Here is a 26,973-nt window from a genome sequence, read left to right as displayed (position 1 = left end):
CTAGTGCAGCCACAAATAACCCTCCAGGTGGCAATGAAGGATGCAGGGCAGCCCAGGCTTGCCCCCCTGTGCCATCATAGCTCAGGGTCCCATACCATGTGTGCAGGTGCAGGCAGGGCACTGTGGCCAGCAGCAGCAGCGGGGCATAGTGTGTTGGGCACCCCCAGTCCACACAAACAGCTCCTCACACACCACCCAGGGCATACACAGAAGGAGCACGCTAGGGGCACAGCAGCAGCGCAGGGAGCGGGTGCTGGTCCTAGGGTGCCTCCCCGGAGAGGTCCTTGTGGGGAGAGTGGAGGCATGGGCAGCTTCCAGTCACCTGGGAGCCCCGCACCCAGGCGCTATGGGCTGGGCGGCAGGGCAGGAGAAACGGGATTTGGGGGTCCATTTTTTGCACTTACATGGGAACATAACAAGAATGTACTCTTCATTTCTCAACCTAACCCAACCTCACGGGACTCACCTTTTGGCCAGAGGGACAACAGTGCAATCTCTGAGCAAACTAGTTCTCATGCTTTGTACTTAAAGCCAAGGCCTATTCATAGAAACATGGGAGAGTCCATTTAATTTAAGTAGACCCTGTTCACTTCAAAGGAGTTTACTTAGGTACAAACGAGACTATTAACATGTGCAAAGGGACAGTGCACCTGATCCCCTGCATGTGTTAAAAGTGATGCATTTTTAAAAGACTGAACAGGTTCATTCAATCATCAGGAAAATGTGTGTGTGCGGCAGACGGGGAGGGGTCGTGTTTCATTTAATTTTTTTTTTAAATAAACATTTTAACGAACTTCCCCTGTGAATGTTTTGTTTCTGCAGAAACCAGACCTCCAGCAACCTGCCCTGAAGAGCGGTTCATCTCCTTCCTATGCTACCATTACTCAGTGCCAGAAGGGTGAAACCTGTCCCTCCCCGGGCTCTGTTCTTGGCTCTGCCGCAGGTTTCTGAAATGACTTTTGGCAGATCACTTAAACTGTCTCTGCCTCATTCCCTCAACTGTAAAACAAAGGACACGGGCTCACAAACAAGCTACCATGAGATAAACAAGGGCAACGATTTACAGCACAGCATCTACATCATAGTAAAGGATGCTTGCCCACGGTACCTACCCTTCTTTCACTGCAGGGAGAGCTCCTGTATATTAGGGTTGGCAAGCTGCTCAATTGCCCAGTCAAATATTGTCAATGGACTGCATATTTTTTTGACCAGTCCAAGATTATAGCAATTTTAGAAAAAACAAAAACAAAAAAAAAACAGTTTTTATGGTTTTATTGACAGAAATATGATTTTTTTATTGGTACTTGACACATTTCTTAATGGAAAATTCATGCTTTTTCTGTGTATTATTTGGACCGCTTGGCAATTTTTTACAATTTTTAACCAACTTTTTGCCTGGTCCATTGAACAAATTTTATTTGACTGGTCAAATACCCACCCCTACTGCAAAGTAGCTTCAACTTACCACAGGGTAAGAGCATACGCACAGGCAGTAAATGCAGAGCAGCTGACATACATAAATCCCCACTTTCATTTACCAAAGGGTAATTGTTTGTCTGCCCACACCCAGAGATTCCTTCACTCACTGCAGCACGTTGGGATCATTTCATCGGTAATTGTGCAGGCCTGCATGGCAATGCCCCTAGACCAGGGGTGAGCAAAATGCAGCCCGTGGGCTGGATGCAGCCTGCCAGGCCATTCTATCCGGCCCGTGGAGCCCTTAAGAAATTTAGAAAATAAGTATTTATCTGCCCCTGGCTGCCTGTCATGCGGCCCTCGATGGCTTGCCAAAACTCAGTAAGTGGCCCTCCACCCGAAATAATTGCCCGCCCCTGTTCTATAAGAACCCAGGTAATATTTTTATGTCTTGAATGCTATTCTACCTATTGAATGTTAACTGTAGCACACAGTACTCCTGATTCAGAAGCTCACTTAAGCAGATAATCAACTTTAAGCATATGCTTAAATTAAGCTGATACTTAAAGGCTATGAATTAGGACCCTGGTGCCGAGCGTAGTTATATCCAAACCTATAGCTGATCAAATAAATATTGTCCTGGAGTATGTATTATCATCCAGTGTTTTGGGGCCATCTCATAAAAGCACTTATGTGCAGCAATGCCTAAGCAAAATGGGCTGATTTAAGAGGGCTGAGGGAACAGTTAGCAGAGAATTTCTTGGCGTTTGTTAGTTGGAGTCAGAGCCTTAAGATTATATTTCAGTGTCGGGGTATTGTTTTTATTTCCTTTATTAAATTTGCTTTAACTTGCATTGACATTTTCCCCCCTTGTTACTCAAGCTTGCAGCCACAGAGATTCCATTTGCTGAATCGTTTTTGTCATTTGTATTGAAAATAAAAATATGTGCGTAGCCATTGCATTGAAAGTCTTTGTTAACCTCCTGCGAAATCAGACACAAGATAGTGAGGCCACCACTTCGTTTACACTCCTGGGATTCAGCAGACCAGTCGGGAGCCTGTGGGCTTCAACAGCTGCATTGTAAAAACCAGGATCTGTGCTCCGCCGGAAGCCACCGAACGTCTTGTGGCCGCCAGCCATTGCCACTCCCGAAGCCTGCTCACAAGTGCTCCCACCTTCACTCACCAATTCAGACTTAAAGATTTCCAGAGCCAAATGTTTTTAAAGCCAATTTTTGCTTCTGTGCATGCAATGTGGCACCCAATACTATTTTTCAAGCACTGACACTTAAGAGGAAAGGCGAGAGGACTTACAAACTGAAAATCTATTTGTCGGTGTGGTGCGCACATAAGCTGTTCTGTTCGGGAAGCCAGGCTTCAATGCAGTATTTCTACTATATGCAGAGACAAGTTATTGCCATTTAGACCTCTTACTAAATTGATTGGTTCTTCAACTAGATTATATTTAAGTATAGTTTTGCAGCTACTGAGGCAGGTTTGGTTTTATAAACCAAAGGCAGCTTGGATACAGATTCCATTATATGCAAGCCTCCAAAGTTTAAAGAAAGAATAAAGGATGCACAGATAAAATATAACTTTATATCAGTCTCAAGAGTTTCTGTACTGCCCATTCTCATCTAAACTCTTCACAGATAGATTAGCAAATCTATAGAGGTATTTTCTGGAATACTGTAAGCTTCACCCTCCACTGTCTCTCCAAGGGAAGATGCTGGTTTTGGCCTCTCTACAGTATTTGAGACTAATTACCCAGAGGACTAGTAGAATTCCCTGGCATGAGAAGAGAATGAGATGACCTATGTTGAGGACTGGATATGTTATGAATTAGTGTAGCTTTACAAAGGAAAATAAAAGGGGAATTGAATTATTGTCCTTTCCCTCTCAGACCAACCTTCCCATATATAGCCCTGCAGAACTGCCTATGTGTAACACTGTTGGCTTTCTCGTCTCTCCCGAAAGCATCAAAGGCACGAACAGGAAACGTTCTCAGATCCAGTCTCACCATTACCATGTTTTTAAGCTGCCCATGCCACACAAACAGCAGAAGCTGACATGAGCTGATAAACTTGTAGTTAAAACCATCAATGATTTCATGCCGACATTGCAGAATTCGCAGAGAATTTTCTCCCTTCCACACGATCGATGCTGAAGTGCAGTCTCTGGGCACAAGAGGATGAGTCGGGAACGTGTAGCAACTTTCGATCAGATATTACCAGTCTTCACATGGGCTTACAGACAAGTGACACTATTCCCCAAAGCAGAGTTTTCTGGGTTACTCGGCAGACGTCACAGCTAAAATGGTCTTCGTGTTAGTCCAGCTCAACAGCAATAAACCCAACGTGGGTAAGAGGTAGGGTGGCCATCATAGAGGACAGTCCAGTTGCCCTCTGTCCTCTATTGATACAAAACGTGATGCCTGTATGTCCTCTATTTTTATAAAGGCATCAGGTTTTGTATCAATAGAGGACAGAGGAGCAGAAAACCGGAATGTCCTCTATGATGGCCACCCTAGTAAGAGATTAAGACTGAATGGGAAAAGCCCAGGTTTTTTTGAGAAACACAGAGCAGGGGTGGGCAAAGTCTCGCCCATGGGCTGGATTGGGTCCATGGTGGACTCTATTTCCCAGCAGTCCCTTCCTGCATCGTTGCAGCCAGTTTCCATGATGACCCCAGTAGCGGCGGGGCCGTGGTTTCCCTGGAGACCAGCCCCAGCAGCACTGGCAAGGTGCACAGAAGAGCGGGGAGCAGCTCCAGGGCTGGGATCTTGCAGTGGTTATTTATAAGTGGGGGTGGGTAATATAATTTGCCACTGGGATTTTTACGAACATTAACAAAACCAGCCCCATGAGACTCCGCGGCGTGGGTAGATCTATCAGATCCGTCAGACTTAGTGCCGTTAATATATTATCCCAACTTCCACTCACCACATATTAGAAGCATTTCACATTCACAATTTGTTAGCTGGAGCGCAACCAGTAAGCGCTGGTCTCAGCCCTTCACAATATGAACCGCATTGCCACTCAGTACTGCCTTTCAGAAGTCTTGATGTGGATGCTAGAAAATCATGCGACCGGCTTATAAACTGCGTGTTTCCTTTAAAGCAGTATCTTCTGTGCACTTGTTGTTCAGCTTCCATCTTCCGAGTCTTGAGAGCTTTTTGCTTTACATGCTCGAAATCTAGAGAACCAGAAGCTTATATTTTTTTTAAGAAATCTAAAATACTCCTTCATCCTCTTGCTGGAAGCAGTTGGGGAAAAAAAGACCAAATACGGTGATAAAGTGCCCAGAATTGGCACTGCAGGAAACAATCTGCATATAATTTACCTTGCCCAGCTGCTTTCCGGGTATAGGCCATTTTGCAGCCTAAGACCTGCATTTGGTCCTGAGCATAGCTTGCATGGAGATCCATATATAACCTGCAGCTGTGAAAACTAGAATTCCCTTTGGTCTGAAGCACAAGTTGTTTAGAGCTGCTAGTTTTGACTCTGTTATTAAGTAGCTGTTTTCAGATAATCATAAGCTTGGAAGTGCCCTTGAAAATCAAATGCAGGAGTCATGATTTTTAAGTCACTCTAAAGTGATGCCTGTATGGCCTGTCCTTGAAAAGCTCCAATGAAGGAGATCCCACAATTTTCCTAGAGAAATTGTTCCATTAACTATAAGGACGTTTCTTCTGAGACCTCTTCTAAATCAGCTCTGCTGAAGTTTAAACCTGCTGCTTTGCCTTCTGCAGCAATGGAGAACAACAGACAAACTCATGGAGGGAAGGTCCCTCAGGAGGTTCGGGGCAGGGTCTGAAACAGAACTTCCTAAATGGTCGAACGGTCACAAACTCCTCCATGACCGTTTCAGGCTGGACATAAGGAAGAACTTCTTTACTGTCCGGGCCCCCAGGGTTTGGAGTGGGCTGCTGCCGGAGGTGGTTCAAGCACCTACTTTGAACACCTTCAAGAGACATTTGGATGTCTATCTTGCTGGGATCCTGTGATCCCTGCTGACTTCCTGCCCCTGGGGCGGGGGGGGCTGGACTCGATCTTCCAAGGTCCCTTCCAGCCCTAATGTCTATGAAATCTCCGAATGCTGAAAGCTGCAGAAGACTGGGCTAAATCTATGGTCTGACCCAGTAAATGGCAGTTCTTACCTTCTTACGTTCTAATGTTTCCCCATCTTCTGTATAGCAGCCTTGCAAATATTTGACAACTACCATGCTATCGTGTCCTCGCTTCAACCATTTTTCTCTAAAGTAACCATGCCTAATTCCTTCATCTTCTCTTTACGTCTTGCTTTGCAACCCCTTTATCATCTCCATTGCTTTCCCATGGACCCCCTCCAGTTTCTCTCTGTCCTTCTTATAATGTAGTGCCCCAAACTGGACACTGTCCTAGACCTCAGGCCTAACCAGTCCTAAGTAGAATGGTACTATTTTTGCCTGTGTCTCTGCATACAAAAATTACCAATTCACAAAGTCCACTAATTCAACCCCAAATTACATTGGCTTTTTTGTAGCATCACATTGCCGATTCATGTCACGTTTCTGTTCCACCTTAACCTCCATCCCTTGCAGTTGGGCTTCTACCAAGCCGGTTACACTTCCTTGCATATTTCTGGTTTGCTGCTGTCCCCTTAAGTGTGGGGTTGATTTTGAAATGCTTATTTTTAGAAATGTCTTCCTAAAAGCAACCTCTGGATTTTTTATGCAGGCCTAAAGCATGGATTGAATTGGTACTCACCGGTAGTGCAGTTTCTTCTGGGAAAGGGTTTATGCCCCGACTTAAGGGAATAGTGTCAGGACTTATCACTGCAGCAGGACAACAGGATAGTACAGATGTGAAAGGTTTCTGTCATTAGGATACCATGAGCATTGGGAATGCATGGGGGATGCATGCGGGTGCACGTGCACCCCCGAGCGTGGCGGTGCAGCCCCTGTGAAGATGCACCGCTGACACTATCGGCGGTGTCTGCGGGCAGTCTGCGATTGCTGCTGGCCACCGCCAGTGCTTCCAGCAGCGTCTGCAGGTGGTCACCAACCACCGGTTGGCACTCGCTACCCGCATTCCCCCGCTGCTGACAGCATCGTGGCCGCCTGCAGGAGCTCCTGCTTGCCGCTGCCACACTTCTGCCACCAACAATGCCACCGCCACCTGCGGGAGCTTGCCGTGCCCCTACAGCCTCCGGGGGCACACGGCACTCATGACCATGAGAATGCCAAAGGCAGCTTCATCAGTGTCTTTCCTTAAGAGAGCTGGAGCTATCAAAGAGCACCAGGGCTGGGGAGGTAGAATGCAAGGAGTTCAACTTGTACACGTGGTGGGGATGAGTTTAGGCTGAAAGTGCAGCCCAGACTGAGATGGGTAAAAGCTGCCTTTATATTTTTGGGCTGCCTTAGGGACAGAATGATCTCTGGTATAAATCACAGCAGCTCAATTGCTAATCTAGCTTGTTTCTTCCCATTGCTGCCCGTTAGCTGAGCATGCTGAAGACCCTCCTTCACCCCTTAGCCATGATGGACAGATGAACTCACTCAGAGCTGCTCCTGCCTAATCTCTGGGTGTTGTTTCCACCCTTTTAAGTCTCCTTTATACTCAGAATGACAGATAAGAGTCTGGCCACAAATCTGTGTTTTGGGTTGTATTTGATTCACACTAGCTAAGACTATCCAGCTCCCCACCCACTTCCATGGTGATAGGGGAGGCCTGCACAGCTACTCACCAAGCAGAGCTTCATAGATTTCACGACATGAAGGTCAGGTACAGACATTACACTTTTACTGGTATAAGTGATCAGAAACCTATCTATACCCATAACAGAACAGCTATTCAGCGCACAGAAAATGGCAGGACCCAGTCTCATATTTCCACCTCTCCCCCACCCCCGCCGCAAGCAAAGGATGAATGTGCGTGCTGCTTGCTACCGATCTAAACTACACCACTTGCAGAAAATCACGTAACTTAGATCGATTCCGCCTCCGGCTTTTTGAATGTGTGTACCTAGCTGAAAGGACCACAAGGATCCACTCATCTAACCACCTGCATACCACAGAATTTCCCCCAGTTCCCCTTGCTTTGATCAGAGTGACCGGTGCATGTGGGAACACTTATTCCCTAACCCCGTTAAGACTAGCAGGAATCCAGCCCAAGACTGTCATTGCAGTGGTGGAGGCCACGACTCCTGAACAGTGCTGCTTTGGGTTTTGGGGGGGAGGGGGTGTTTTTTTTTTAAAGCACGATCATGATATAAAAGTCTGCAGGGCATTTCCTTGAATTTCTGAACATCTTGCTTCCTTTCCAGGCAGCAGCCTTTCCCTGCAACTGGCTCCTTCCTTCAGATACTGCACAAGTTACCAACCCTCTGCTGAAGTGTCCCCATTGTGGCATGGTGTTTTACACATCTGCCTCAAACAAAAAGCACCGACTCCAAATCGATCTACCACAGGAGTCGAGACAGGACCCGTAAGACGTTCCATTTCTTCTGTACTTAGTAAACCTTTCAGGGCAGGTAAAGGCTGCAGCAAATGTGAAAACCAGCAGCACAGAACACCCTTTGAGTCCTCATTTATCAAGAGCTAATTAAAACAAAAATGCACAGCATAACTCAACCCCTTAATCCAGGTTACCAGATGTGTTGTTGCCTGATTATACTTGTGGAGAAAGCCTGTATTTAATATCCATGATATTATTTAGTAAATGAGTACTGTCACATTTAGGGACTTGCCATTACTTTAATAACAAGCTCTGCACCTTACGGAGTTTTAAATACTGGGGAAAAATTCCTTAGACCTAATGTATGCTCTCATCCTGGGATTCAAATCTTTCATGTGTGACGTGTTTGTACAATACATTATACGGCCCCATTACTACTAACAATAGACATTTCCCCAAGGAGACATTTTTCTTCTTGAATTAGATGGAGCAAAACAACTTGCAGAATGCCAAAGGACAGGTGAACTGGTCTGGATAAAATACGAACTAACCAAACCCCCATCCAGAACTCAAAGTGAACCCACACCTTCTGAAGCTCATAAAAGATTCAGGTGCCTGCATGGGTGTGTCTGTGGCCATTTTAATAAACCTTGTGGTTTCTGGCAGGACTGGAAAAAAAGCACAGCGACTTCAGAAGAAAGGCATGTTTCTAGATGAAAGAACATTGGTTATTCTTGAAACTAAGCAGATTAAGATTTGTTCATCATTGATATCATCCTATTGTCAATCACTTTCTGTCCATTTGACAAACCTTTTCAACTATAAGCATCAATGTCCTGAATGAATAGCCTTCAAGCTCTCTTTGCTACGGTGCCCATCAATGTGTCTCCCGCGCACGAAATTTCCAAGTGCTCGCTATTGGTTTAACTCTTCTAGCACTGACTTCAGCTGAAGCAGTTGGGCTTATTATATTGGTGTCTTCCTGGAAACCCATCACAATAATGAACCTAGGCCTAGCATAAAGTCAATGAAGCTCTACTTGTATTACATGTTTTCTACTAGTTTTTGAAAATCCAGCCCTATTGTACCGCATATGCTGTATAAAGATGTATTATACACAGGAGCTCTCCTTAATCAGCGATCAGAGCGGAGGAATGACTGCAGATAACCATATTGTTTGATTTAGCAACTATATATACAAAAAAGCAACATAAATAACCAGCCATATATAGCGAGCACAGGTGCAGAGGCAGTGCTGTTTAGATACAGAACACAGTTGGACCCGGCACGCACAGAAAATTCTTACAACAGTAGAAATTACCTTTGACTAAAAAAAAAGACTGAATAACCCAATACTTATAGGAGATTGAGAGGCAGGACTTTCTATCTGAAATATAATTAACACGTGTGCAATACTGCCTCCCAGTTCACCCAGGCCGTCTGATGCATAGGAGGAGAGGCTTTTAACCTGTAGGCTGCCAGACACATAGAGGTACATCCTCAGCCCCATTTATTTGGCTGTCAGATTGAAAAGAAAGGCAGCAGATTCAGGGTTAAGTACTATTCCTGTCATGACTGCCCTGAACTTGCCCAGTTAAATTGCAACAGCATGGGTCTCCATAATTATCTAATTGTTAGTGTTGTGCCTTTACGTAATTTATGATGTAGCATTAAAGTCTGACCTCTGGTTTGAGATGAAGTGCGGTACTGCTGACATCCAAGCTCAAATTAGTAGGTAAGTAAGCACCCAATTAACGATTATGCTACTGAGCTTTCATTTCGATCTGACCACACTGCTACGCTAATCAGTTTTCTAAGCCTTTCACCTTCCCCATAACTAATAAGCATTTCTTCTACTTTTTATGCCTGCAAATGCCTTGTTATCCTCATAAAAAGCACTCCAAGATTGCTGCTTCCAGTGATTCCTGCATTAAGCTATTAGCCCAGTGGTGCTTTTCCAAAGTCTTAGCTATTCGTGTGCAATCAGTAAAACCCAAGGCGAGTTGGACAGGCGAGAAAGTTGCCATTCTACCAAATGGCTTCCTTCCTCTCTTGCTGACGCTAGCTTTAATGCCTCTTATAACCAATACCCTGTCACAAGGGAACAGTGGGGACACCATCCCATTAAAATCTGGAATAAATCTCTTTAGTAGAGTAACCTGGGGTTTGATATAGCTTATATGAGACCAGAATTCATCCCAAGAAGTTTAAATGACTCCATCTGAGAGCTTTAAGATCTACAACTAAAGGACTGAATTTAGTACCATCCCATATAGCTAACTCAATCCTGTCCCACTAGCTAAGCAGTAGAAATGAGTTCCAGGATTGTCTTAGGATTCAGGGTGTCCTGAGTTGACACGGATCTTAGGCCAGGGAGGAGAGGGATGTTAATGTTTATCCACTTCCCAGCATGTTGCGACAATGAATTAGGTCATATCTGTCCAAGGTCTGAATCTGTGAAGAGTTAGAAAATGCAATGTATTGTATTTGCTGGAAGAGAATTGACCTGGACAAGACACTCAACGCTGACAACATTTTGCAGTGCCTGAAAAAAGTCGTTTCTCCTTAAATGCTCAGGGGAGGTTGCCCGTGGTAGTCGAAGATGCTTTACGGTTTAGCAGATGCAAAAACAATAGTGGTTACAATAGTAACAGAAATATCACAGATATAACCTTCCACTTGCTGGTCATTAGCTTGCTTCCTGAAAGATAACTGAGGACTCGTTTTGGTCTGCAGGAACGGTTGTAAATAGTTCAGTCCCTGGTGCTTATAAAGTCACTTAAAATTGAGTGTCTGAGAAGTTTTATTGCTTTTTTTTGTTTGTGTGTTTGTTTTTTCCTGTCCAGTTGAGCCACAACACGTATCTAACTTATGACAGCCACAGGGAAACCCAGCACGTGGACGTGGGGAACAAATGGGCCTACCTGGTTATAAAAAGAGAAACTCCCTGTAACATAAGGGAAAGAGAAAGCCAAGATTTGGAAACAGACTTTAATTTGGTCCCTAGAAGAAAGGAGATGGCAGGAACAAGTCGGGCCTGGCCCATGCTTGTTATTTAAACCCTTTCTCTCAGATACCTAGGTTCAATGGATGGACAAACAATACCTCATTTTGAAGAAGCTGCTTGGTGCTGTTGAGTCTCTCAAAGGGCAATCTGGAGCTAGGTGTCAAGACCAGGTGGATTTCATAATGGATAAAAAGAAGTGTCAAGAACGGGGGTGAAAGATAGGATTGTACTTTGGAGAAGTGCAGACACCAGGCTTGATACTTGAAAGAGCTGCCTAAGGTAAGTCTAAGAGGGAAGTCAAAGGCATAGCGCATCTTAAAACCTTGATAGCATCGCACCCCGCTTCGTATGTCATAAAACGTGAACATCCCAGAAGCAGAAAAATATAAAACAGGCAAATACTGCTGGGGGAATTCATTCACACTGCAACAAAAGTAATGTCAACAGACAGGAAAAAAGACTCGCTCTCCATATTGTCTTCTAACACGTACATACACAATACTTGACTTATTCTTTCTAGAGATGGGCAGAATTTGCAACGCTTGGATCCAAAAGCAAAGTCGGAAGGTGCCCAGCCCCAGACTCCCGTTAAATTTATTACTACAAGAAGGTGAGCTGCAAAATTGAACTTGAGGTCTGAACTTCGCCAACATGCCCTCACACATGGCTCAGGTTGGAAATAAAAACCTGGGACACTTCTCAGCTAATAGAGCGTAGTATTTACATGATAAAAGGAAGGGAAAGTGGAGGAGAGGTAGCTTTCTGGAAGATACAAGGTTTGGGATACATGCACAATAGATAAGAGTCCGGAAGGGATTTGTAACACGATAACAAATCATTATAAGAAGAGCTAGATATTCTGGAGAGAAAATGCTGCACGCTTCTTCAAGCTCCATATATTATTACAACTGTCCTCATGGCATCATATTCAAATGCCGGTTTAGAAGCCATCAGATCAGACGCTCTTTGGGTGATAATGCCCTGAGGTCTTGACACAATTTCTAGCTGCTTCTGAAAGCTCCTACCTTTTCATGGGTGTCAGTCACATACACGGTGGTATCGACTGCCTACCTCCATCGCTGTCAGTGACTAGATTAGCCAACTTATATAAGATCTGATATTTTTTTTCAGTTGCACTAATGAGTACCCAGGTGGATTTGGGACTGACCCGCCCACTCATTTCTTACAAATTACCACAAATTTAAAGAAGAAAAACTAAGAAATCTATCAGGACTTCAGTCTGGGTTTCATCGCCACCCTTGCCCTGGCTGAGTCAACAAGAAAGCTCTCTACCTGACTAATTGGGAGTCATTTTGCCTTCTGCCAGTTGTGCCTTCAGCTTTCATTCTGAGCTAGTCAGAAGAGACGTGGGAATGTTTTAAATTATTGATAAAGAAAGGAAACCCATCTCTGAAATGCCTTTGGCAAGCTCTTAATATGCTGGAATTTGGCATTGCAGACAATGCTTCCCTCTTGCTTGTGCTGATGTTGTGTCTCAAAGAAGAGAGCTACGGTTTCCGATTAAGACCATACGGCATGCGGTAAATGGGAAGCGTGCTTCCAGCTCTGTATGCTTCTAGGTTATCTGGCTTCAGAAATGGTGTCCATCAGGCCCCTCTACTTGCAGAGCTTCCACTCATGGTGAAAGAGCACAGGGTCTTCGAGGGATCGGAGGCCAGCTAGTCAGCTGTTGTGGACACAGGAACACTGGATAGCTTTTACTGCCATGCTCATATAAACAGACCCAGTAGCATGCTAGTGTTGAACAGACAAAGTATGGCAATGAAGTCCTAATTTTAAATGGGAGTGAACCACATTATGCAAGAGGGAGGGAGGGGATGAATCATTATAGGTATTTATATGGTCCTCATCGTGTCTAAATATCCTGCAAATGTTTTTTGATAACTGAACCTCTGGGAAGGAAAGAAGGAAGGAAGGAGCCTCCCTGTTTTACACCTGGGGAACTGAGGCAAAGTCTAGATTAATGACAAGCTCAAGGAATTTGTGGGGAGAGCAAGCAATTAACCCAGCTCTCAAACTACAGCCATTAAACCAGGTTATTGCTGTCCATTAAACCAAGTCAAACAATGCTTTCAAGTCTTCATAGGCAATCACAATCTGTGGATGGAGTGGACTGGCAAGACTTGTAGAGCCTTTATTCCCTCACAATGACACTTGTACCTGGACAAGGACATCCTCCAATAGTGGTGGACAGAGAGTGATGGAGTCTGAATTACTCTCTCACCCATGGATATTGTGAATGCCTTCTGCCAAAATGTGTTTTTTCAGCTGGTTAGTGTACCAGGCACTCATTAATCCACCATCTTTTAATATCCATTAGTGTACATTACGCTAAAAGATGGATTTGGATCAAGACTCCCATTCTTCTTGTCTTCTCTAATTTTCCATTCTCAGAGGAAGTTTATATTTTTCAATCTGAAGGGGATAAAGTTACTCCAAAAGGGGCTGTCTGTATTGACAGATCTAGTTTTTTTTTCCCCCCTTTTCCACTAGCTGGGTTATTATTAGACCTGGCAGAATAATTCAGAATGAATAATTTGACACCTCTTTTTCTGTTCACATATCAAAAGTTTCTCAAATGTATTCGGTACTCAAGATTATTCACTACAGACTTTCTGCCAATGACTCCCAAAGGGATGTTATAGAGGTACAACAAGTATAACGTATTCCCTGTCCTTCCATCAGAAAACCCTTTCATTGAAATCACAGTTAGGACTGTGAATTATTCCCGATTTAAAGGCAACAACTCATCACCCACAGCCTCTTTTCATTGGTACATGATAGTGAGATGACCAAAGCTACTGCAGAGTTTGTATCCTGAATTGGAATGGGATGGGATGTCAACTTACCCAGAGACTAGAGAAGACCAGTGATAGTTTCCTGGTTTGTGTGCACATGGGCAAAATGTTGTTCAACTTTGTACTTCTGGATTGAGATTGAGTCCATAAAAATAACTTTTCCCCGCAGGTTAAACTCATACAAGAGCAAACACATGTGGCTAAGCCATTATTTAATTTGTTTTACTTCAGAACAAATTAACCTCTGTGCCGTGTGACTAGACTAATGTCTCATGTGAGCCACAGTCCGAAAGGTTAAGTAAGACTTAACAGATAGGACTGCTTTGGGCACCCAATCATGGGTAAATATTACCATTGGTGCATGTGGCAAAACGTTGTATGTGTTCACTTTAGGGGCCACATCAGACTTAGCATGTGTTAACTGTACTTACAATGTGCAGTTAAATGAGCATCCGTGTGGTCAAAAATAAAACACATACTAAGTAAGTACGCTCATATTGTAACAAAGTTAGAACTCTTCACAAGGAGTATCTCCAACTCCTGTTAAGTACACCTATTCATTTATTATTGGGCCACTCCACAAGCAATCAGTGATCCTCTCTGGTAAAACCTCTATTTCCTGTTCAGAGCACCTAGTTCATAAGTAAGACATACAGGGTGTGTCTACACGTGCATTTAGGCCAACTTAAATTTACTGAGCAGTAAGCGGGAATAAGCTGGCAGCTACAGGTGCAGACATTAAAGCAGGCATTAAAACTAAAGTTAGTCCCAAGTCAGTCCACGCACACAGGGTTACTGTGCAGTAACTAATCAGGAATAAATGTCATAGTTTCATAGTAGCTAGGGTCAGGAGGGCCTTGAACAGATCATCTAGCCTGACCCCCAAGCCTGACCTGCATCATACCGGTATCATTTGATACCGGTATGATGCAGATATCAAATTTACGCTCAAGTCGGTGTAAGTCGCCATGTTTTTTGCACAGTACAGTCATGCACGTGTAGGCATGTGCCCATACTGCACAGCAATTTCGGTTACTGGGCAGTAAATGCTCACGTGTAGATGTGCCCACATGGTATTACAAACATCCTGCCCATGACCACAGCCATGCAGCTTGTACCCCCTTACCTTCTTCAATAAAAGGAATAAGATACACTTCCCATCTCTTTAAAGGACAAACTGAACTCCTCAGTAGGGGTGCATTTGACATGAACCAGCACTTGCCTGCCAGGACAGTTTCATGACACAAAGGACATGTCTATCATTCTCCAATATGGTGCTAGCAAATGCTCCACTGAGACATGCCACATGTACTCCACATAACACCGTTCCTGAAACAGAAGTATTGTAACCTGCTTAGTGAAGCCCTGCATGTATCAATAAGCTCTCCTAAAATGCAGAGTTTATTGGCAACACATAGCACCATGCGTTAAGTCAACTAAGTTACTTCCAGTTCGGGAGGTAGCATACAAGGAGCAGGCACGTTCCTGAACTAGGGCAGGTATAGTTTTAGTTCAGTTTGCATCTGAATCTAGATATCCATAAATCTGCTGCCTGTTGAGATCTAGAGTTTTGACTGACTCCGTCTGCATACACTATATCACCAGTGCTGAGGACTACATTTACCATTGCAGTTCATCTCATCAGTTACTGCAATGAGGACTTCACAATGGGCAACATGCACACAGACGGCGAGTACTCTCTAAGAGTAATCACCAATAAATGTCAACTCTTTAACGTTACATTCAGCCAATGTGCTTAGTTACTTTATTTTTGGCTAATATTGTACCCTTTTCAAGACACCTAAACCTATGTGCAAAATAACAGCACTGTCACAGTTATATCTTTAATCACAACAGTGGTTAAAAGCCAAAAGTAAGCTAAACATATTGGCATTCTGGCACCTTATGCTGAATAATTTGTATGTAAAGTGTTGTGGAAAAGAAACATATGTTCTTGGTCCATGGTAACTTTAAAATAAAACATTTAAGAACCAGCAAGAGATGTAGAGGCTAAATATTAACCTGCAGGTGCAGAAAATAACTTTATAACTAAATCCTGTATTGATCCCCTTTCTATCTGCGTTTAGTGTTTCAATGCCATATGAGCACATGATAAAGACTAATTATCATTGCAAACAAATTTGCTGTGAGATTTAGGCATGTTAAGGATCCTAAGTAGAAACCTGCACACAGCTACCCTCAACACAGTACACAACAGCTGCATTGAGAGAAGTTGCTTGAAAAAAGATATGTCTTAAAGACAATTGCTGCCCTACCCCTTTTTTGACGGGGGCAAAGATAACAAAAACCCAGGATCTTTATATATAATTGGTCAGATTTTGTTCTCACTCATACTGTAAGGGTCAATGTCTTTAAGCCAATATACTCGCACACATGCCAGGCCCAGTATACTTAAACAAGTGCATGCACACGCAAGCATGCACGTACGCCGACACACATGCACCATGAATTGTTTGGCATATCTTTGAAGAATAGGCCTTCCAAAAACATCCAGTATACAGATGAGCCCTCAAATTAGTACAGAAAGCATGACGACTTCAGCAGTGGTGGCTGATGAAGAGACACACACATATACACCTCTGCCACCAATCGTACTGCTAGGGCATTCATCAAATTAAGTACCAAGAGGAACAACACCTCTGATATCTCTTCATTTGGGGCTCCAGTAAATGAGGCACTAGATTAGGCCTGACAGAGGCCTAATGCAGCCTGAGCTTTTCCTGGTGTAATTAATTGGAACTTCGCCAGCTTGACAAATTGGAATGATGAATCTATCTTGTATGAATAGAAAAAAAATGCATAATCAGTCAAAGATTTAGTTAAGACAGCTTCTCTCTGACTCCCTGCCATAGCGAAATCCATTAAGGTGAGGAAACATCATTTTAAGAAAAGGCACTGCTCTCCGCATGTTCAATTTATAATTTTTTGTTCTTGAATTTAATGGAGCAGTCAACCTGGACAGATCTGACTTTGAAGGGGGTAGAAAAAAGCAAGGGGGTGGGAGGAGGGGAGGCTTGTCTTATTTTTAGCATTCTCATCTCCCATGCACCTAAGGAAGAAAATATATTGTGCTTTTCATGTGCACTTGTTTTAGCTGGGGGTGGGGGGGAGGGGGGGTCATATCTTTGAAGTTGGAGGCGTGAATCTAATAAGATTGCCCCGCACACATTGCCACCAAGATGATTCTGTGATAAAACTTGGTTGTCAAGTTTTTCCCCTCCTAACTTGTATAATTGCCAGTAACATTTAGGCTGTGCAGGACGTGATGGATTGACTGCTCTGCAAGCTCTGCTTTTTCCTCTCTAATTACCACCTAGTTTTAAAGGCCCTTTCCTGACACATTTAATGGAGAGGCAGAGGGAACACAGGTTTGCTTACTTTTAAATTACATATTTTTCATCATTCAGCAGTTATTTTCCATATATATTATTTAAACCATGTGCTCTCCCTCCCTCCTTCTAGTGGGTATAGCCATGAGCCTTAATTGAAGAATCAATTAAACAACTAATGCTCCCATTTGTATTGCATGTTTAGAGAAAGCCTGCATCTCCTCTGAAAGCTGGCGGCTTTGCAGAACAGGAGATGCTTGCATGCGAGGGAAGGAATGAGTCTTCATGAAGTGAGAGTTGATGGCTTTGATTTCAAACAATCCATAATTCCTCTTCGGCCATATAGGAAAGTGTTTAGCTTAATGTGATGCAATTGATGGGACCTGAGATCTTGTCTTACAAACAGCTGAACACAGAGAGCCAAATTTTGTCCTTTCTTGTACCAGTAGAGTTGCACGGACATAAGAGAGAACAGAATCAGACTCAAACACTGTAATTCATGCATTGAACCATTCACTGTTGGCCAGTTGCCAATCTGACAGCCACATTTAAATAAGCCACCTGCTGAGTAGGGAGTTTATAGAGCTAAGTGCTCGGGAGAGCATTAGCCAAAAAGTATATTGAACTTATGCAATAAGGCATGAAGTGAAAGGATTTCAGTCACGGGAAGTCCTAGGGGCAACTCTGTGGTCCTGACCTGCTGTACTAGGGCAGTTACAAGGTATCAGCCTTTCCCCACTGTGCGCCAAACAAAGAGCCCTTTGTGAACTGGCATGAAACGTCACTGCAGAAACAGATAACCCTGCCTGGTATTGTAAATAATACATAAGCTGCAGTGACTTGCTTTCAATCCCCCGTAAGAATCTGCACAGGACTCCACAGCCAGCCTTTTTCTTTTTCCTTCTCTTTAAATAGTTGTGTTTTTAGCATTCACAAAAGGAACTGGATTGACCAGAAACAGGGGTCCTTTGTCTATAGCCAACAGCATCAGAGGGTGCGTACACACATACTAACTTTCTGACAGTCAGGCCGACTTAACTTCTTTAAGGTGACTTAACGGTCAGAGCGTACACACATACGTGGTGCAGAGTCAACTTAAATGCAGCACAAGATAATACACCTCCAAGGTGTATTATCTAGAGTTGCACTAGTTAAGTCATCAAGGGTCACACACCATGTCAAGGATCTGTACATGTGTACACTTAACTTCAGTCAACTTAGTTAAGTCGCCTTAAGTCGACTTAGTAGATGTGTACACAAGAACAGTCAGTAGCACCAGTACAACTTTCTCCTCCGCCCCCATGCCACTGGGCCTCAAGTCTGGCCAGATAAAACACCTCCCAACCCATCCATGTGCAATTCTTGGCCTCTCTGCTGATGTCTAAGGTTGCCCTCTGGTACTAATTAAGAAAACGCTTGGCGGGGGGGGGTTGTCTTTTTACAATGTAGACACTTGCCCTCTTGCCACAGGCCCAGTTTATATGAACTGCTGAGCAGGTGTCAACAAGTAACAACTTGTACCTATCAATTGACCAAATATACCAAAAATCTGACCTCATAGTAACAGGCTGAGTAAAGTGAAGGCCTCCATAACAATATCTGCTTGTGGTTCGCTAGTGGAAATAAGTGGAACTACTCGAGTAGTAACATCTGGCCCCTCTCCAGCCATTGCTAACACCCTGAACTGTCTACATTAAGTCACTGAATCAAATCTAGTCCAGTAAAGAAAAAGATAAGTGGGGCAGACCCTCAGCTGGGGTAAGCACAACTGGAGTGAGCAGAGCCAAGTTATACCTGCTGGGAATCTGTCCCAAAATAAGGTAGTCAAGCACCTGTTCAAACCTGATCTGACACACAAAGCAGTGGCCACGGTTGACTGGGCTTGCCTGTATTTCATCCGACTTCTGGATTCCTTTTTCAACGGCCTTAACATATGACACACAAATATGTATGCTCCATCACTTTAATCAGTGTAATTAATAACATGAAAGCCCATGATAACTATTCTTGTTTGTTTTCTTTGTCCCATCTCCCTCCCTGTACAAAGAGCTGATAAACTCACTAGCGATATGGCAAGCCTCAAAAGACATTCATCTATTTTTTAATCCTAAAAGTGTCAGACTAGTGCCTCCTCTCTCAGTGGCAGATATAGTAATGTCAAGATTAGCAACGGACTCAGGGGCCATTATTTACACAGTTGCCCGTCTCCCTTTAACGCCCCACCACCACCACCTGCACTGAAGCCCCCTTGCCCTGGAGCTGTTGAATTTTAAAACCTTTTCCAAACTTGATTCCAAATTTAAATGCAGAGACAAAAGGCTGTCTTGCCTTTCTGAAACATTCAAGATGCTGGAGAGCTCTTCCCATAGATGAACAGTTAAAATGGCAGGCATGTGAACAGGTATGAACACATACTATTAAGCAGTAGACTGTTACACAGAATTGTTTCTGTAGAGTGAGTATTCAACAAGCTGATGATTAATAGATACCAAAGATGTAATAAAAACCACTATGGAACTATTGAGAAAAGATGTTTTTATCTAGTGGTATGTGAAAGACTACAGCCAGAGCAGGCAACCCAAACCCCACTCGTGATTTTTCCCCAAAATGGTATCAGTAAGTGAGAGGCAGTGCCTAAGATTTTCCTAATTCTGTCTCAGTTCATATTCTGATGGTGGAAAAATGTATATCCTTGGTTTCCTCTCCCATGCTAAATGCCAGCTACATTTTTGGTCCCTTGGTTAAGAACTCAAGCAACTTTTGGGCTGCTCTAACCTGGGTCAGGTACACACATCTTCCACTCAACTGCATTACCATCAGGAAATGCAAATGTAATCTTTAAAATTTCTGTACATGTATATACCTTAATCTGTGCTCTCTGCAGAGCAGCCGCACCCAAAGATCTGGCCCGGTGTCCATAAGAAGCTAACATTAATCAGAAAAATATGCTAAATCAAGAGATGTGTAAAATCTGAATTTCAAATACTCCCAATCTTGAAGGGTTCAGCTCTGAGGGTTGATGTCTGTCTTTTACTAAGGTGGAAATTCAAATTCAAGTTTTGATCATAGACACTGCCTGGGTTCAGATTTCAGAGATAATGGTCTGGATCTTTGGCTGTGTTGTGAAACTGAACCCTTCTCTCTCTCTCTCTCTCTCTCTCTCTCTCTCTCTCTCTCTCTCTCTCTCACACACACACACACACACATATATATACACACACACACACACACACTCACACCTACACACACTCTCTCACAAAGTGCCGTACCCCAGATGGGAGGTATCTTTTTTGCTGTTTGTTTTTTAATCACCCTGCCTACACAAGAGTGATCAATTTTATACATTCCTCCACAGTCATGTTCCTATTACAGAAGACTCTGTTCCCATAAAGGTTTAGTATGTGCAGAATGCATTAAAATGAATTATAATGGCAATCTGATCCCCAGTGCCTTGGCAGAACCTTTCCATCATAGGTGACAGTTTGGTTCCCTTGGGTTTATCATGTGAGAGAGAAACAGAGAGAGACCTCAAAACTTGACCCAATAACTTTGTATGAACCTAACAGAATACATGGAACGTGGAGTTCTTCTATTATCCCTGAATTAGGAACAATAGAGCCAACATGAAGCTGAACATCCTGACACCCAAGCAGCCTTCGATCAAATAAACACATTTTTCCATATATTACATGATTCCAGCCTCTATCTGCCTATGGTGCTGTTTTATTACAGGCCACCAAAATAATTAGTTGGTGACCCAGAAAACCGATATATAAAATCCTTTTAATCACCAATATGGCTTTCAATTATATAGAGTAAACTTATTAACCTTTTTACTGCTGAGATTTGATTTATGGAATTCCAGCTGCATTAACATTACAGGAGGAGATAAAAAGTGTCTGGTATGACGTGTTGGGATTAACAACTGATAGCTAGATTTCCCATCGTGAAAGTTTAAAAAGCAACAGCAATGTCCTTTAAGTCCTCTGGGACTCATTTCGACCAGAGCTGTGTGAGAAGTTTGGTCCGCGGAGTGAAGCTGGTAATTTCTCATATATAAACTAAAGCGTACAGGCAGTTATGGCATTCAGGAGGAGCAGAAATGAGTGTGAGCTTTGGATCCAGTAAAATCTAGGTGAATAAAGATATGGAAGCAGACAGCTCCACTCCTTACTGTGAATGATTACAAATATTCATATATCAGATGCAGAGAGGATAATATTGGGCAGAGGTGAATAGAGAGGGAGTACTGAGAAGGAATCTGGGGGTTCTTCCTTTGCCTTGCCGAGAGAGCAGTTTTCATGGGCCTGTCTGCTATCTGCTTTAGGCAGGTGAAAACTCAGCATGTGAAATCCTAGCTTTATTGAATTCAATGGGAGTTTTGCCCATTTAATTTCAATAGGGCTGGTAATTCAATTTGTGACCTGTAGTGCAAAAGAAAGTCAAAGATCTTTTCAAAGAGGATGCTGTGTCTGTTGCTTATTGATTAGAGCAGTGGCGACTAAATGCAACACATACTTGAGAAACCTTCTAAAGGGAGGTTAAAGAGGATGTCAGGAAAGCAAGAAGGGGCAAAAATAATAGAGTGAGAGAGGCGAGGCAGCTACTGCATTTCTCTGTTTGCTTAACTAGCATTTCCAGTTTAATCCTACTCGCTGCTTGTTTGCAGCGGTCAAAACCAAACAGATTCATTAACAGCTAAAATAAAAATGACTCACAGATGTAAGCCCTACGGACAGAATTCCCGAGGGGAGTGAGTCCTCCTTTCCCTCACTTGACATTCAGACCTTCATTTGCTCATGGGTGACTGGTGCCTCCAGAGTCTGGGGGGGCAGGGAACATTTTGTGACTGGGCCTGGGGGCAGGTGAAAAGCTTTCTCAGGGGCTGGAGGGACCCAGGACCATGCACCCTAGCTTACTGCCCCCCGCCACAACACACTGCTGGCCCATGCAGCAAAATGGACCCCCCAGCACTTTCCAACCAATCTCAGAGGGGGCATGTGCCCCCCCCCATACCTCTACTACCAGTTGTCTATGCATTTGCTAATAGTTCGTACCCATAATTCCTCTAGGACCATTTAGGATGTCTTCATACCTAGTCAGGGGCTTGGCTTAAGCAGAAAAATTGGCTCACCAAGTTCTTTGGGAGGGGAAAGAGGTTTTTTCCACCCTATTACAGCTTATTTCTCAGCAGCTAGAACTTTCTGAAAGGTTCCTAAGCATTCCTGGCTGTGCTCCTAGGAAACTTGGCTTTGAGAGACAATACAGAAGAAGAGCAACAGCGATAAGTAGAGCCTCATCAGAGTACACTTACGAAAAGGCTTAGGCAGGAAATAAAAGCTGAGTGGCTCAGACTGAGACAAGTCTGTGAAAGACCAACCCTGGCACCCAGAAAAATGTAAAGGAGGAAAGAACCTCCAGGAGACAGCTGAGCCATGGGTTTTGGATAGGGGTGCACTGATAGAGATTTTTGGGGCCGATACCGACGGCCAAGTTTTAACGAGCCATATTGACCAATACCAATCCAATTGATAATATGCAGCTGGGCAGCTTGGAGAGCAGCATCCAGCTGGTAAGTCAGTTGTGGGGGAAGGGGCAAGGGGGGAGGGATGGGCCATGGGGGATAGATTGAGGCCCCCGTGGTGAGGGAGGGAGTGAGGCTGGGGCAGAGGCAGGTGCTGCTCAGCCAAGGCAGAGTGCGGGACAGAGCCACAAGTGGCTCATCCAGGGAGCATGGGGGGGAAGGGGAGGGGAGGTGTGGCTCCTGCCACTGCAAGCACCCTGGAAGGATATGGGGGGCATATGCCCCCAGATCTGTGCACAGAGCAAGGGTGGGCTGCTGCTGTGGGCTGGAGTTGAGGGTGGCGCCAGGCTCTTCCCAGCAGGGGGCTGGGCTGGGGCTGAGCTCAGGACAGGCAGCAGCAGTGCTGGGAGGGGGGACCAGGTGAATTTTGGGGTGGCTGCAGGCCCCCCCATAGCACCGCCACCCAGCACCACCACTGGCTACCCCAAACACAGTTTGGCCCAGCCCCTGCACTAGGAAGAGCTCAGCACTGCCACCAGCCCCAGCCCACAGCAGCAGCCCACCTTTGCCCCATGTACAGATCCAGGGGCACACGCCCCCCATGTCTTCCCAGGATGCGTGCAATGGCGGGAGCCACCACCCCCACCCCACACCCCCTCAACAAACTGTGCATAGCTCGGTCCCACGCCCCACCCTGGCTGGACAGTGTCTGCGCCTGCCCCAGCCTCAACCCCAGCCCTACTCTCTCCCTCACCGCTGGGGCCTGGATCTCCTTTCCGTCCCCACACCCCATGCACCTTTCCTCACAACAGACTTACCAACCAGACCCAGCTGCCCTCCACGGAGCCAGGCTGCACTCCTGGTCAACTGCATGCTATGCTGTAACTGCGTACATGCACAGGGCATTTATTGGTGACATTATTGGCCACATCAGCCAAAAAATGCTGATTCCCAATAATATTAATTTTCCTTATATTGCTGCTAATCCAAAATGAGACTGATGTATTGGCACACCTCTAGGTTTGGATCATAATTTTAGACTTAGGCATCTAAGCCCTTTGTTGAATCTAGCCTGTGAACCCTCTAAGAACGGTCAGGGAAGCCATTCCCTTGATACTTGAAACGTAAGACACTGCCACTATTACTACTTGGTGGCAACAAAATAGAATAATATTATTAACACAATGAAATATCACCAGCTTTCCCATTGTTCAGACATTAGGTAGCCCTTCACCACCATTTACAAATGACAGGCCAAGTTTGCAATTCTAATTCTTCTCATTGAGTTTTTACTAATCCTTCTTCTCACCCCCCTCCCCTTTTGTATTAGGCCTCTTTGGGGTGATTTCCCTGTAGACACAGCATGGGTGAGACACCTTAAGCCTAGGGAGGAAACACCAAAATTTCACAAATGGGTACTGCCCCACCAAAATGGCTGTTAGCCTCCCCGCTCTAGATGTAAAGCTTTCCCATTGCTAGGTTGAAACCCGAATGGACTCTGTTTCTCTTTGCCCACTCACACTTGTATCACTCTCCCCTCACTTTTCTCTCCAAACCAGCACTGTTCCCCTCCTCTGGAGCTTGGCTCCATTTTACCTAGGAGGGCTCTCAGCTGCCCAACGTTGGTGACTGTTCAAGGTCTTAATGACTGAAAACAATGTAGAAGACTTTTCCCAGACCCCTCTCTTCCATTATTATGATTATCTATGTTGCACTGGTCCTAGGAGTTCAATTTTGCTAAGCACTGTACAAAGAATGAACAGAAAGATGATCTGTCCCCCAAGAAGCCATGATCCAATACATCTTCTATGAGGAAGGGAGACCTTCTCACCTTTCTTTCCTCCCTAGCAGGAATTCCAAGGTCAGCTCTCAAGCCTCCCCCAATGCAAATATGGATTTCAAGCATAGTAGAACAGCATTCGTTATTACCATCCAGCCCCCCACCGGCTCCTCAGAGTGCTAATAATGCCCGTGACACAGAGAGCAGTAGGATTTTTAACCATATTCCATGAAACAAGAGGAATAAAAATCAATGGCACTACATAATCTAGTCAGTGTCTTTCTTTGGTCACAAATCTTCATTTGTTCGCCTGGGAAAATTATGAACTGTCTAGAAATAATACAGTAAAGACGGTCAATGACAATTATAGCGTAAAGACTAATACAGACGGCGGTATGAATCTGGCGCATTCCATCCTGCTGAAGCCCATTTATAATTTTTAATAAAAATGGTAACACTTTACAATAAGTGGACATCATTTAGTGCTCAATTACTATGAAATTCCTTTGGAAATATATATTAAACACAGCGGCTCTGTATTAATACCAGGAGGGTTCCTTGAGATTGATGTTATCGCGGTGAATACTAGGGGAATGTCAAGTACAACACTGACGCGTTCAATATCCTTGCCCCCTGGGTCAGGCACCTTTTCCTCCCCCGCCCTGACATTTGAGATGAGCCCTTATCTCCATGGAGAAGTGCCACATGAATTAGAGGTGTACTGCATTTTTTGAGGAATTTGGAACGCAGGCTAGAGAGGCCTTTTGAAGTGATTAACTAAGCGAGACATTTTGAATAACAATGCAAAGGGTGCAGAGCCCAGACAGACTGCCTTCTTCTAAAGGCCAATAGGTTTCTAAAACCACATACATACATACATACATACATACATACATACATATATATATATATATATATATATATATATATATAAAACAGGATATATATGAGATTAAGCATTAAGCCTTTAAAGCAATACAAATTCCAGTCATCATCTCAAAGAAGGGATACCTCGGTTGCATAGCATTTGACTTTTTTATGATTTTTGTCCTTATCTACTTATGCAGTAATACTTATGGGAATGCCCTCGCTGCAGAGTTAGTTCCCCCAAATTTTCCTAGCCCAGATGTGAGCAGCCATACAAAGCCCTACCTAAGTTAGTGAGGCCTCGGTGATGCCAAACTCCTTCATGTGCATCACAAGGGTTGCTGGGAGCAGATCCCTTGGTTCTTGGCACTGCAATAAACTGAGACACTCTATCCCTGTGAATTGTGGGAAAACGTGTGTGTCCTCCTAGGCCCATAGAGGGAATCATGGGAAGACATGGGAGAACTGTCAGCAAGGTAGGAAATTAAATCCCAGTCTCCCATATTCCAGACTAGCAAACTAAGCTTCTTCTCAGGATGCATCATCTTTGCCGGGGTAATGCTGCAGGCTCTGCCTTGGATTCTGCTCCTAATCTGTCTCCTGTATACACACAAAACTGATCTTGGTAGGGATGGTAACCCAGGCCAGCTGTTTCATCTATGGTTATAAGGCTTATATCTGAGTGCTGACAACCCATTCCCTTTGCAGTGAGGATGCCAGTTGAACACAGTCTCTACATCAAATCTATCACTGGCAGTTTTTAAATCTAGGTCAGATAAACAATGGATGGGGGTGATTTAGACAGGAATGATCTACCTTGGTAGTCCATGAAAGCCCTTGAAAGACTCCAGTTTCCATCTCTGTTGGGGTCCACAGGAAATAATAATGATTATTATTTAATGGTATGATATGGCAATAATAATGATTATTACCATATCATGACACAATGACAGCTAATGATATGGCAGTAAAACTAATTGTCTGGACAAATTGGGCAATAAGGAGGATGACTTCTCCGCACAAGAAATCTATGACAGAGCAGGAGCAAGCCCCAGAACCTGCCATGATCCAATCTCACGCCCTCACCACCGGACAATCCTTGCTCCTTTCAGCCTTCTCCAGGTTTTTACAGGTTCATCAGCTCCAATTGTTATGTGTTAATGAGATCTACGCCCTTTGCTAAGTTGCCAGGTACTGGTTCACTTGGGAACCCTGGGGAAGTTGCTTAGACTTCTCCGTACTTGTTTTTCTTGAATGCCAAATGTGATAACACCATCCACCTTTTTTAAGTACTTTGATATGTGGGGGTGAAAGGTGTTGGCTAAGTACAGAGCACATTGGTAGCAGGTCAGAGAGATCTGTCAGCATCCGTCTGTAAATAATTCCCATAAAAAATTGAAGCAATGCGAAAGCAAGCTACATCCTAATTGGGTACAGTGAAAAACAGTAGGGTTTATGGCGAGAGAGAGCGAGAGAGAGATAATGTATATGTTATCTGTCTTGCCAAAAAAAGAGGTTCGTTATATGAAGGACACATTATCCTTTTCCCTTCCTATGATTCAGCATGGTAAGTAGTCATTCCTAATTGGCTTAAAGCTTAGTATGAAATATTAGAATGCCAAGCAATGTGATGACACAGCTGTATTCCTGTGGGAGGCCAAAGCCTGATCTGAGAACAGAAGAGAGACAAGAGCAGATGCAGGTTTGAAAAAAGAAGAGTATAACTTACAAAACTACAAAACAGAGTTAAATTCTTTACTTTCCTCCACAACT

The sequence above is a fragment of the Alligator mississippiensis genome, chromosome 11, assembly GCF_030867095.1.
Source record: "Alligator mississippiensis isolate rAllMis1 chromosome 11, rAllMis1, whole genome shotgun sequence".
Taxonomy (NCBI): domain Eukaryota; kingdom Metazoa; phylum Chordata; order Crocodylia; family Alligatoridae; genus Alligator; species Alligator mississippiensis.
The sequence above is the reverse complement of the archived record's forward strand: the minus strand, read 5'-3'. Positions refer to the sequence as shown.